This window comes from Apium graveolens, chromosome 5, assembly GCF_009905375.1.
Source record: "Apium graveolens cultivar Ventura chromosome 5, ASM990537v1, whole genome shotgun sequence".
Lineage (NCBI taxonomy): Eukaryota > Viridiplantae > Streptophyta > Magnoliopsida > Apiales > Apiaceae > Apium > Apium graveolens.
This window is the reverse complement of record NC_133651.1, coordinates 180461614-180474814: the sequence shown is the minus strand read 5'-3', so window position 1 is coordinate 180474814 and position 13201 is coordinate 180461614. Positions and strand designations below refer to the sequence as shown.

Below are 13201 nucleotides of genomic sequence, written 5' to 3'. Positions count from 1 at the left end.
AGCCTGGCATAATTCAATGGGTGCAGAATTCAATCTAGTTTGGGGGTTCTCCAACTGAAGATCCTAATATGCACATTAGGGACTTTATTGAGATCTGCGACACCTTCAGGTTCAATGGCGTTTCCGAAGATGCTATTAAGCTGAGACTGTTTCCATTCTCTCTGAGGGACAAGGCTAAGAGCTGGTTACACTCTCTACCAGCTGGTTCGATTACTACTTGGGAGGATCTTGTTCAGAAATTCCTTACTAAATTCTTCCCTATGGCGAAGACAGCTGCAATGAGGAACGCTATTACTCAATTTGTGCAGCAAACGGGAGAATCACTATGTGAAGCTTGGGAGCGCTACAAGGAGATGCTTAGGAAGTATCCTCATCATGGAATTCCTGATTGGATGATCATCACTTGTTTTTACAATGGGTTGGGAGCACAGTCCAGACCCATGCTTGATGCAGCATCAGGTGAAGCATTATGTGCAAAGAGCTATGAGGAAGCTTATGATATAATTGAACTGATGGCTGCTAATGAATATCAGTATCCAACCCAGAGATATCCACAGGGCAAGGTAGCAGGAGTTCTTGAGGTGGATACAGCTACGGCTATCACTGCTCAACTAAAGGCGTTGTCTATGAAGATCGATTCTCTGGCTAACTATGGTGTTAAGCAGATAACCAGTGTTTGTGAGCTGTGTGCAGGTCCGCATGCGACAGAGAAATGCGCTATATCTAGTGACTCAGCTCAGTTTGTGAGCAACTTTCAGAGATCGCAACAGCCAGTTCCTGTCACTTATTATCCTAACAACTGGAATCATCCTAACTTCAGCTGGAGCAACAATCAGAATGCGATACAACAGCCATTCCAGCAGTTTGCAAATAAGCTATTTAACCCTCCTGGTTTTCAGCAACAATTTACACCAAGACAACAACTCCAACTTCAACAACAAACTAATGATGCAGGTCTATCTTCGAATGAAAAATCTGAATTGGAGGAGTTGAGACTTATATGCAAAAACCAGGCTCTTATATGCCAAAGCCAGGCTGTTTCTATCCAGAATCTGGAGAACCAAATAGGGCAAATTGCTAATGCCTTATTGAATCAACCACCAGGAACGCTTCCTAGTGATACAGAAACAAATCCAGGCAAGAGGGAAGTTGAAGAACAGGTGAACGCCATCACCTTAAGGTCTGGAAAGATCGCAAACCCCCAAGTTCAGCAAGACGAAGAGCCTGAAAAGTCTCAAGTTCCAGAATCTGAAGTTTTGGCTGAAGAAGATGTGCAGAAGGAAGTAGAGGTGGAACCAAGGAAGACTACTATGGAACACACTCCTCCGGAGGGTAATACAGGGGAGAAACAGATCTATCCTCCACCTCCTTTTCCTAAGAGGCTACAGAAGAAAAAGCTGGATAAGCAATTTGCTAAGTTTCTGGAGGTGTTCAAGAAACTTCATATCAACATACCTTTCGCTGAAGCTCTTGAACAGATGCCTAGCTATGCGAGGTTTATGAAAGGTATTCTCTCTCGGAAAGTGAATCTCGATGATTTAGAGACCGTTGCTCTCACGGAGGAATACAGTGCTGTGCTGCAATAGAAGTTGCCTCCGAAGCTTAAAGATCCTGGAAGCTTCACTATTTCTTGCACCATCGGAAACTTGTCGTTCGGCAAATGTTTATGTGATTTAGGAGCTAGCATCAATCTGATGCCCTTATCTATCTTCAAGAAGCTTGGTCTGCCTGATCCGAAACCAACATACATGTCATTGCAACTAGCTGACCGTTCCATCGCTTATCCACGAGGTATAGTGGAGGATGTCTTGGTCAAGGTGGATAAACTCTTCTTCCCTGCTGACTTTGTAATTCTTGATTTCGAGGAAGATAAGAAGATTCCCATTATCTTGGGAAGACCATTCTTGGCTACAGGCCGAACTATGATCGATGTGCAAAAAGGAGAGCTTTCGATGAAGGTTTATGATCAAAAGGTCACTTTTAATGTGTTCAAGGCAATAAAGTTACCCACAGAAAAAGAAGAGTGCTTTAAAATAGAGCGGGTCGACTCAGTTTTTGAAGATGAAGGAGGAGTAGAGCAACTGCAGGTTTTGAATGCACCTCTGCGGGAGAAGAAGTTGAATATGCCATTCGATTCTCTTGGGTTAGTAGAGCTGAAAATTTCTCAGGAGCGTTTTGAACCATTTACTCAAGAAGCTCCCATACTTGAGCTCAACCGACAGCCAAATCACTTGAGTTATTCATTCTTAGGTGCACCCCCTGACAAGGGGTTGGGATATATCTTTGATGATGTAGAGGGTAGCCGAACGGATCCTCCAGTGCCTATAGAGGGTTCTTCTCATATGCAGCAGGTAGTTGATAGGACTGGTGTTGGTGATGAGCAGTACAGGCGAGTAACTAGGCGTATGGAGGCCATGCACGACATTCACCGTCATTTTGCTGCAGATTTGACACATGCTTTCGGTACTGTTGTTCGAGACACTGGTGGCGAGGTTGATTGGCCACCTGATCCTCCACCCGAAGAGGGTGATCTTTCCGACGACTAGGTATGCCTGAAATCCTTATTATTACCTTCAATGAGGACATTGAAAATTTGAAGTTTGGGGGTGTTAAAGTAAGGATTAGTAGTGTGTGTCCATATAGATTCATATAGATTCATATTGCATGTTTAGTTGTAGTTCATTCATATTTTTGCATGATTGTTCATTTAGGACATATTTGTTTGTTTTTATGTGATTTCATATAGTTGCATTTGCATGCATATTTAGCATGATCCCTTAAGATGAACTATGATATTTGATAAGTTGATATTGATTTGAGTGTGGTGATGACGAATAGAGGGATGTTTAAGTCCTAATGAATTGATTTGCATGCCAGAAACAAATATTTTCACAAAGTCTTATAGGGTTGCTTTTGATCTAGATCATGATCATACTTGTTTGTTGTTGAGATTTAATCACTTGGTTATATTTAGAATTTGTGATATTCTCGTAGTGACGTAAAAACACTGATTCTTTTTATCTGGAGAAAAACTTGGATTTCATTGCTAGTTGTTGTAAGGCTAGGTGTCAAATGGCTAGTAGCCGGCTCATATTTTTATGAGTAGTCTAGGGTTGAATGAGATGGAGCGAAACGCACTCATTCAGAAATTGTTGAAAAAAAAAAGAAAAAAAAAGAAAAAAAAAAGTATGTGTTTATGCACAATTGATCAAGAGTGAGCTCTTTAATACTCGAGTTATTAAGTTCTAGGGGACTTTGTGCCTAGTGACCTAAGGCTTTTATAGTCTGGGATCCGTTAACCTAACGCTCGCTACATGGGTATTATTGTATAAGTCTTTTGAGACCTCATTCATTGCACGATCAAATATGCATCTTTGTTATGTGTTCAATAATAATGTGAATCCTTATATAACTCTAGTAGAAAGGATGTGTTGTGAGTCATAATGCGTTTATTGTCTATTCTGTTTATAAGCTTTTGATTGTTTCGATGATAGATAAGTTATAATTAGATCATAAGCACGATTACCGTGCCAGTATATAGTTGAAACTAGAATTTACATTTTGTAAAGTTTGTGTCAATTTAACCTCTGGCTAATTTTGGGTGAGTTCCTTGCAACCTTGTGGTGCTTGTACCTTGTACTTCACAATGATTGAAGCATAATTAAGTTAATCACGGTTGATCCAGTTATGTCTCTTGTTAGTATAAATTATCTCAGTAATCAAAAGAAATTTAAAAAAATTATATAGTTGTAATATTTGATAAAAGAATTTAACACAAGATGTTTGATGTGTTATTCCCGTTAAGTATTCATTTAGATGCTTGCGGCCTTGTGCTCTATATAACTTAGCCATTTTGATCTATACCCAAATTGTTGAGTTTCTGTGCTCATAATCGTAGATTACTTGATGTAGTTAAGTCTTTAAATGCTGAATTTCTTTACATGTTCACCTTGTTCCTGTTTGCACTGTTTTTTTTGCCAGATATATGAATGGTTGGAAAAGACTAACAATAAGATGAACAATGCTGATCGTGCCATACGCATTGATCTTCTTGCTAAGACTGAGGGATTAGAATCAGCAGAGAAATACTTTGATAACCTCCAAGGATCTGCAAAGACCAAGAAAACGTATGGGGCACTTCTTAACTGTTACTGTAAGGAAATTTTTTTGGAGAAGGCCTTGAATCTCTTTGAGAAAATGAAGGAACTTCATCTTTCTTCTACTTTAAATTATAACAATATGATGTCCCTCTACATGAATGTTAATAAGCCTGAAAGAGTTCCTTTACTGGCTGAAGAAATGGAGGAGAAGAAAATCATCTTTGATTTGTATACCTACAATCAATTCATGAATAGCTATTCATCTCTCAAGAATTTAGATGCATTAGAAGGTATAATTGAGAAGATGAATGAGAATAAGGAAGGGTGTGATTGGTTTACTTTTGGAAATCTAGCAAAAATTTATACAAACGCAGGTCTGTTTCACAAAGCCAATGCTACTCTGGCAAGCATGGAGACACTTGAAAATTTGCGCGATCGTGAGGCATTTCACATCCTAATTACTTTGTACGCACAAACATCTAATTTAGCCGGGGTTAATCGGTCATGGGATTCCTTGAAGTTGGTTTATGCAAAACCCAGTAACGCTAGTTATCTTGTAGTAGTACTTTTAGCTCTGTCTAAGTTAGGGGAGGTGGATGCCCTCGAAAAACATTACAGAGAATGGGAATCAGATCAATCACACTACGATGTCAGGGTCCCAAATGTTATCTTAGAATCATACCTGAAGCGTGACATAACTGAGGATGCTCAGCAAATTCTCAAAAATATAGTGCAATATTGATATGGCAGTGAAGTACTTGGAGATGGGTGCATCTAAAGCAAATTCTATGAAAAACAAGTTGTTTCCAAATGATGAAACAATTAGAATGTTTCTGCAATACTTTGAGGAGGAATATGAAGTGGAAAATGCAAAGAAATTTTGTACGTGCATGAAGATGATTGATCGTCTAGACCCCACAGTCTATGACTCCCTGCTCTGTACTAATGTTTCTGCTGTGAACTAACTTCAATGTAAATGAAGACAGCAGTTAAATGAAAAGCCCAGATCAACACTAGTACTTGAAACTGAGGTACTTTAAACTGAGGGGAATTAATCTGGGACTCTCACAACTTTCTGTTCCTTACTACATGAAAAAAATGTAAGACATTTTTTAGCTATGGTCTAAACAAAGCAGGATAAACATCCATGCTCATTTTGCAAGCACATAATTGTGTTTAAAGTGCATGCTGGTAGTTGCCATTTTGTTTGAGTTGAAAGGAAGCTATGAAGTTTAGCTCTTTCTGTTTTTCATTTTTCTTTAAAAGAATCTAGTGTTAAGTCGGTTTATCTGTTACGAAAGCTATGCTTCTTTCCTGAAATATATTATTATGGAAAATCATTTGTTGCTTCTTTTATCGTTCTTTTTGGTAACCAGGCTTGATGGTATATGTAGAGTGGAACTTTCAGTATGCTCAAGAGTATAGTTTATAAAATATTTGAAGCTGTGATTCCTCCTAATATTGTAGTGATCCTTGTGCACTAGGCATCATTAGGAAGAAACCATAGTTAAAAAGAAATAGAGGGGCGGAGGACGAGAATATATAGAGATTGGTGGCCAAGTCGTCACTAGATCCAAAGAGAGTTGATGGTCTTAAGGTTGGTGGTCACTAGGAAACAGAGAGGTGGTGCCGTGGTGGTGGTATAAGCAGAGAGAGGTGCTGGTCGGAGGTTGGAGGTTGGTGGTACGTGAAATGACGTTTGTGGTGTGCATGCGGATTGATAATTTATACTTTTTAATTTAATATCTAATATAATAAATTAAAGTTTATAGTAAATTCAAAATTAGTTAAGTTTAAAAGATAGGACCATAAAACTCCAAAATTTTGAAAGTTTTTATTAATTAACATGCGATGTTCTTGAATATGTGTTTTTTTTAGAAAAGAGTAGTCTTATTTCATGATTCATTTGTTTTTAAATATTTTTTGTTTGACTTTTGGATACACACATTAAAGAGTTTTGACTTGACTGAATAGTTAGAAATATTATTTTCAAATTTTTTTCTTGTGAATAAAAATATTAGTTTTATATCAAAAAAAATTTAAAAAATAATATTTCTAACTTTTAAAAAATAATATTTCTAACTTGATAGGGATGAATAAATCCTGATTGCATAATTAGTTATTACAGTTTGGGCTCCAAGGCCCAATAAGAAGATGTATGACATTCAGACCAGAAAGGTTAACATGTCGATCAGGCCTGATGGACCAGATCAGGCCTGATGGACCAGATCAGGCCTGATGGAACAAAGAAGGCCCCAAAACCCTGATTATTTATTAATTTCGTAATTAATAAATAAGGGAGAAAAACAGCTATTAAAATAAGTTCTAGTGAGGATATAAATCCTTGTAGATTGGCCTCCAAGGAACCTCATGGGATAAGGAATCAACTTCCTACTCCCTAGGACTCCTAAGTCTATCCTAATTCAGAGACTTGACCACCAAGTCTCCTATACCAAGTCCAATTCAAGGACTCTCAACATCTATATAAGGGGCCTCACCCCACAGATCAGAACTACGTTTTTTGACTTGATCCTTGGCAATCAGCAAGGTACGTAGGCATCTTGTTAAGGCAGATTGAGTCACGAAACACAAGAACAGTCAAAATCGAGCCTTGAAGCTCACGTTCCTTATTATTAGATACAGCAATCATATATATTAGTTTTAATCCATAACATTTGGCGCCGTCTGTGGGAAAGCACAACAACAACCATGGCGAGAACACGGAGAACAACTAGAGCTCTGGAGGAAGGAACACCGTCGGGAACAACCCAGATGATTTCGTCCACCGTGGAGATACCTCCCCACTCAACTTATGCATCTACTCAAGCGGAAACCCAGATTGGGGCAACTCAACCTCAGCCACAAGGGACGACTCCCTCGACTATTCAAGGTACGAATCCTCAAGTTCAACAAGTACATATGCCTGTGAATTCCCGACCCGTCGGGTATGAATACTCAACTGTTGTTACTACTAACCCCCCTTATGGGATGCCCCTTCACCCCGAGGTTGGAGGAAGTGGATATGCTGGGCGAAGTGAAGCACGAGGGCAATCGCCCCCCTATATACGAGGTTTGGCTCCTATCCCCGAGGATCGAGAATTTTCTGGTCCTTACACTGAGAGAGACTCTGAATCTTCGGATGATGAAGTGGCCCCAAGAAGGAGACATCCTGGCAAAGAGCCGATGGCCGATGGAAGGCAACGCCCTCGAAGCACCCAAGGGGCGAATCCCCAGGAAGTACAGGAAAGGATCAGGGCTCATGAGGCTGAGATCCAAAGGCTGAGGCGTGACTTGGAAGCTCACCAAGCCATCAGACCCCAGATACCTCCTAGGGGGAGGAATCCTCCTCCTGTCATAGACCTGGATGGTCCGGTACGAAGAAGGGCTGTCGCCCCAAGAACTGATCCAAGCAATCTCCTTCCCCTTGGAGATCCTGATGATCCAACTCCACCTTTCACAGAAGAGATAATGAATGCCCATATCTCAAGGAAATTCAAGATGCCCACTATCAAAGCCTATGATGGCACGGGAGACCCCGCTAATCATGTTAGGACATTCTCTAATGCACTGCTGCTGCAACCCGTGAATGATGCTATAAAGTGTCGGACCTTCCCTCAAACCCTGTCGGGTATGGCTCAAAGATGGTACAGTCGCTTGCCCCCAAACTCTATTGGATCGTTCAGAGAGTTAAGTCAGGCTTTTATTAAGCAGTTCATCAGTGGGAGAGTCCATGAGAAAAGTTCAGCATCTCTTATGAGTATTGTGCAGGGAGCTAAGGAATCCTTGAGAGATTACCTGAATCGTTTCACAAAGGAGGCTTTAAAAGTCCCAGACCTTGATGATAAGGTGGCCATGATAGCACTGCAACAATGAACTAGGGATGAGTTTTTCAAGATGTCCTTGGCTAAACGTCCCCCTGAAAGCATGTTGCAGCTCCAAGAGAGGGCAGGGAAGTATATCAAGGTTGAAGAAAGTATGAGGAAGACCGTAGTAAGTAATGAGCCCACTGGAAACAAGAAGAGGAAAACTGATTTAGAATATATTCCAAAGGACAAGTATCCTAGAACCGAACAAAATTCTGATTCAACCCCCAAGAAGGGAGGACCTGGGCAAAAGTTCACTGAATATGCTAAGCTGAATGCTCCTAGAAGCCAGATTTTGATGGAGATTGAGAAAGATAGAGATATTCGCTGGCCTAAGCCCTTGAAGGCTGATCCCGCCAAACTAGATTAGAGCAAGTATTGCAGATTTCACAAAGATTTTGGCCATGACACCGATGAGTGTAGGCAATTGAAAGACGAAATTGAGTTTTTGATTCGAAAAGGAAGATTGAACAAATATACTGGAGAAGGAGGGGACATGAATAATAATGGAAGGAAGAACTTTGAAGATCGTAGGAGGGACCAAAACGATCAGGGGCGGAATCCCCAACCTAGAGGGCCGGTTATAAATGCAATTTTTGGAGGGCAGCGACCTCGAGGGCCTGTGATAAACACGATCTTTGGAGGTCCAACTGCTGCTGGATTGTCCAAAAATTCCAGAAAGGCATATACTAGAGAGGTTATGCATATTGTAAGAGAAGCCCCGAAGAGGGCCAGGACAGAAGTAACATTGGCTTTTGATGATTCTGACCTAGAGGGTGTAAAGTTTCCTCATGACGACCCCCTGGTCATAACACCGATAATAAGAAATAGCCCAGTTAAAAGGGTCCTTGTGGATAATGGTGCTTTTGTGGATATCTTGCTCCACGATACCTTTCTAAGGATGGGGTATAACGACTCCCAGTTGACGCCAACCGATATGCCGATATATGGATTTGCTGGAGTAGAATGTCCTGTAGAAGGGATAATCAAGTTGCCAACCACCATAGGTACGGAACCAAGGCAAGCAACACAGATGTTGGACTTTGTGGTAGTAAAGGCTAGTTCGACCTACAATGCTATCATGGGAAGAACAGGGATACATGCCTTTAAGGCAGTCCCTTCTTCTTATCATTCAGTTATGAAATTTCCAACTCGAGATGGGATTGGAGAAGAAAGAGGAGATCAAAAAATGGCAAGAAGCTGTTATGTGGCCTCTTTGAGGGCAGATGGAGTCGGGGGGCAGGTTCTTCCTATTGAAGATATGGATGTCCGAGAAAATGACGAGAAGAGAGGAAAGCCGGCAGAAGACTTGGTTTCGGTTCCTTTAGACCCCGAGAATCCTGAGAGGATGACTTTCATTGGAGCCACACTAGAGGAGCCCCTTAGAGGGAAATTGGTGAGATTTTTGCAAGAAAATAGTGATGTATTTGCGTGGTCAGCAGCTGATATGCCAGGCATAGACCCGGAGTTGATTACTCACAAGCTAAACGTGGATCCAATCAGGAAGACAGTGAAACAAAAGAAAAGAAATTTTGCCCCAGAAAGACAAGAGGCTATAAAACAGGAAGTAGAGAAGCTCTTAGAGGCTGGTTTCATTGAGGAGATTCAATTTCCGGAGTGGTTAGCAAACCCTGTAATGGTGAAGAAGGCTAATGGAAAGTGGAGGATGTGTATAGACTTCACTGATCTGAATGATGCATGCCCTAAAGACTGTTTTCCATTGCCAAGGATTGATACTTTGATTGATGCCACTGCTGGGCATGAGATGCTGAGTTTCATGGAGGGATTTAACGGATATAATCAGATTAAGATGCACAAGGATGACATTCTAAAGGTATCATTTATCACAGACTTTGGTGTTTATTGTTATCTTGTTATGGCGTTTGGTCTTAAGAATGCGGGAGCCACCTATCAAAGGTTGGTAAATAAAATTTTTAAGGATCTTATTGGTAAGACTATGGAAGTCTATGTTGATGACATGTTAGTCAAGAGTCTAGTAAACACTGATCATATAACCCATTTGAGGGAAGCTTTTGAGATCCTGAGGTACCACAAGATGATGTTGAATCCTACGAAGTGCGCTTTCGGAGTAGGATCTGGAAAATTCTTGGGATTGATGGTCTCAAAGAGAGGAATTGAGGCTAACCCCGATAAAATAAAGGCAATCCTGGACATGGAACCACCAAAAACTGTCAAGGATGTTCAGAAGCTCACAGGAAGGGTCGCTGCGCTAGGACGATTCATCTCCAAATCAGGAGACAAGTGCTTGTCATTCTTCAAGTCACTAAAGAATATCAAAGACTTTGTATGGAATGAGGAAAGCCAGAAGGCATTCGAAGAGTTAAAGAAATATATGGCTCAGGCACCGTTGTTGGCCAAACCATCTTTGAATGAAGTTTTATTCTTGTACTTGGCTGTTTCAGAGAGCGCCTTGAGCGCAGTGTTGGTTAAGGAGGAGCTAAAAGTCCAGAAACCCGTATATTATGTCAGCAAAATTCTGCATGGTGCTGAATTGAATTATTCAACTATTGAGAAATTTTCTCTAGCCTTGGTAATGGCTTCGAGAAAACTGCGTCCTTACTTTCGGGCTCATCAGATTGAGGTGCTAACGAATCAGCCACTGAGAAATATCATTCACAGTCCCAAGGCAAGTGGGAGATTGATTAAGTGGGCAATAGAGTTGGGAGAGTTCGATCTCAAGTATAAGCCACGTACGGCCATGAAAGCCCAGGCACTAGTTGACTTCGTGGTGGAATGTACCATACCCAACCAAGAAGTCGGGGGGCAGGAAGATACCATACCTCACGACAAGGGAGTCGATAATGGGGACAGAGAGAAGGATGATAAGGTGAAAGAATATTGGGTTCTCTATTTTGATGGAGCATCAAAAACAAATTCCAGTGGAGCAGGGTTGATTTTGTAAAGCCCTGATGGGTTCTTAATTGAGTATGCTATGAAGCTAGACTTCCCAACCACAAATAATGAGGCAGAGTATGAAGCCCTGATAGCTGGACTTGGTCTAGCTGGGACACTTAGAGTCAAAAACTTAAAGGTCCGTGGAGACTCGAAGTTGATCATATCCCAGGTAAAGGGAGAGTTTGAGGCAAGGGATGATACGATGGCTAAGTATGTGCTCCTAGTAAGGGCTGTGATGACCCAATTTAATGAATGCCATGTTGAACACATTCCAAGGGAAGAAAATGCTAAGGCAGATGCGCTATCAAAGTTTGCTTCATCTAAGATAGAAGAAAGTTCAGGAAGTGTGTACTTCGGTGTTTTGAAGACACGAAGCATAGATGTTAAGCTTGTGGCTCCCATAGGCCTGGGGACGTCATGGATTGATCCTATCAAGGCTCACATTCAAACCGGATGGTTACCAAGTGATGCAACTGAAGCACGGAAGTTAACTGTTCGAGCACTAAGGTACTCTTTGATAGATGGGATTCTTTACAAAAGATCTTTCGTGGTTCCCTACTTGAGGTGTCTCAGGCCTGATGAGGCACGCTTGGCTCGTGAAGAAGTGCATGAAGGTATTTGTGGACAACACTTGAGGGGCAGGGCCTTGGCTCATAAGATAACTCGTTTAGGCTTTTATTGGCCAGAAATGATGGCTGATGCCAAAGAATACGTGAAGAAATGTGACCGCTGTCAGAAGCATGCACCTGTTGTTAGACAACTCCCTGAGATGCTGACCTCTATCAACTCGCCCATTCCTTTTGCTATGTGGGGAATGGATATTTTGGGGCCTTTTCCCATGGCCACAGCACAAAGGAAGTTTCTGATTGTAGCCATTGATTATTTCACCAAGTGGATCGAAGCCAAACCCTTGGCCAAGATCACAACTAAGCAGTTTGCATAATTCTTGTGGGAAAACATTATGTGCCGATATGGAATTCCCCGTATCCTCGTCACTGACAATGGAACACAATTCAATAATGAGGAATTCAAGAAGTATTGTGAAGAAAATGAAATTGAGTTACGGTTCACCTCCATGGCTCACCCACAAGCCAATGGGCAAACGGAAGTAGCAAATCAAATAATCCTGGATGGACTAAAAAAGAGGATCGAGAAGTCAAGAAATAATTGGGTGGATGAGATACTTCCCATATTATGGGCCTATAGGACTACCTGTAGAGTCACGACAGGAGCGACGCCCTTCATGTTGGCATATGGGGCAGAAGCAGTAGTTCCAGTGGAGATATCACATTCCTCTCCAAGGATTCGGGCTTTCAATGCAGAAGAAAATGAGGAAGGGCAGAGGTTAGCCCTGGATCTAATTGATGAAGTGTGAGATGAGGCACATGCAAAGATAGTGGAATACCAGAAAAAAACTTCGTTTTATTACAACCTAAGGGTTAAATAGAGATTCTTCAAGCAAGGAGATTTGGTATTAAGGAAAGTGGAAGCTTCTGGTGTAGGACAGAAAGGAAAACTTGCCCAAAATTGGGAAGGGCCGTACAGAGTCAAGAGCGTTCAGGGTAGAGGAACCTACAAGCTGGAGACTATGGATGGTTTTGAAGTCCCGAGAACCTGGCATGCACAAAACCTGAAGGTTTACTACGTGTAAGATAGTCGAAGTACGATTCTCACTTGTCATTGTGACAAGTAGGTTTAAAAGCACCTTGAAGCTTTGCTTGCGTAGGATTTTATATTCCAGTAGAATTTACATTGTCTAGTTATTATTGATTAGGGTCGAACCCATACCATGTAAGGTTTTGAAAAGCCAGAATTCATGATTAAGAGTTTGAAATTATTTCAACCTTTGGATGTTTAAGTTATGATAATACCTTGTGTGGGTATAACAAAAATTCATGCCTAAACGCGTATTAAGTATTGGAAAGAAAGGCGAGTAAGAAAAGCAGCATATGAAATATAACCCCGAAGGGTAACAAGTTCTGATATGAATAATGTTCAAAAATAAGATATACATAAAAAAAACTTAGGCCTTGGAAGGCTGGGATTCCTCGGAACCACTATCCGAAGTCTTCTCGGATGTCTCAGTCGTCCTTTCGGACGTCTCGGTCGTCCCCTCCGAAGTCCCTGTAGAGGTTCCCTCTACGGGAGATGTTGGTTGCTGAGGCGCTGCTCTTGGAGGCTCTTCCACCCTGACCTTCTTAGTGACATGCTCAAACTCCTCTTCAGAAGAATTTTCCTCCTCTCCGGAGCTGGACCCAAGCTCTTTTCTCTTGTGGCCTTGGCTCCCTGAAGGGCCGTCCTTGATCATATCAGCAAGCTTCT

The 13201-nt window shown here is 41.4% G+C and overlaps 1 non-coding gene across 1 annotated transcript; it reads right to left on the bottom strand.

The window, feature by feature from the left end:
- Positions 1 to 275: 275 nt before the first annotated feature.
- Positions 276 to 382, bottom strand: LOC141662178 (small nucleolar RNA R71). Its single transcript, XR_012550304.1, has one exon. It is a non-coding gene; the product is annotated as a small nucleolar RNA R71 (small nucleolar RNA).
- Positions 383 to 13201: the final 12819 nt, after the last annotated feature.